This window comes from Octopus bimaculoides, chromosome 26 (genome assembly GCF_001194135.2).
Source record: "Octopus bimaculoides isolate UCB-OBI-ISO-001 chromosome 26, ASM119413v2, whole genome shotgun sequence".
Taxonomy (NCBI): Eukaryota; Metazoa; Mollusca; class Cephalopoda; order Octopoda; family Octopodidae; genus Octopus; species Octopus bimaculoides.
Window position 1 is genome coordinate 21,586,879 of NC_069006.1, and position 928 is coordinate 21,587,806.

Here is a 928-nt window from a genome sequence, read left to right on the forward strand (position 1 = left end):
GGGGGGGGGGGCAATAAAATAGGGATGAGAGCTGAGTACTGGGATCAATGTAGTTGACCTACTCCCCCACCCAGCTCTCTTCCAAAATTGCTGTCTTTGTGCCAAAATTTGAGACCAACATCATGAATAATATTCAGATGCCAAATCTGGTAGAATTCTTAACACACCAGACGAAATTTTGTCCGTCTTGACATTCTGAGATCAGATTCCACAGGGGCTGAATTTCCCTTTCATCTTTTGAAGGTCAACAAAAATAAGGACTAGTTGAACAATGGGGTCAATGTAGCTGACTAACTCCCTCCCCTTGACAATTGTGCCTATAGTAGAAAGAATTATTTTCTCACCCAATAGATGTAACCAAGGCAGCCAAATATCTGAAGATATCACCAACAACCACGAAAAAGTCCCACAAAGTCCACATGCTACCTTTCTTACTTACGGTAGTTTAAGTATGTTTGAAGTCTTATTTTAAATTAATTGGTTTCAGTACCAGTTTTGATTTTTGTTTATTTTTTTTATGTTGTTTTTTTTGTTAATCAAGAATATTCTAAATAGAAAGAAAGAAAATAAAAATAAAAACAAAAACAATCATTACTAGGTTGTCAAATAAATTCATTCATCTTTCTTTTCCAATATATATATATATATCATCATCATCATCGTTTAACGTCCGCTTTCCATGCTAGCATGGGTTGGACGATTTGACTGAGGACTGGTGAAACCGGATGGCAACACCAGTCTCCAATCTGATTTATTTATATATATATATATATATATAGGGTTATCTTTTACTTGTTTCACTCATTTTATCAAACTTTTATCACTTTTCTGACAGATGACAACGAAGTGCCAAGATGATAAAATTAAAAAGGGGAAAAAAAAAAAAAGACGAATTTATTTGACAAGCCAACAAAAACAAAATAAAGTT

General features: G+C 34.1%; 1 long non-coding RNA gene across 1 annotated transcript in view; it reads right to left on the reverse strand.

Moving 5' to 3' along the window:
• Window positions 1-322: 322 nt before the first annotated feature.
• The window catches only part of LOC128250901 (uncharacterized), a 7,548-nt gene continuing 6,942 nt past the window's right edge, over window positions 323-928 (reverse strand). Inside the window, exon 5 of the long non-coding RNA XR_008266834.1 lies at window positions 323-547. This is a non-coding gene — a long non-coding RNA (uncharacterized LOC128250901). The remainder of the gene's footprint in view (window positions 548-928) is intronic.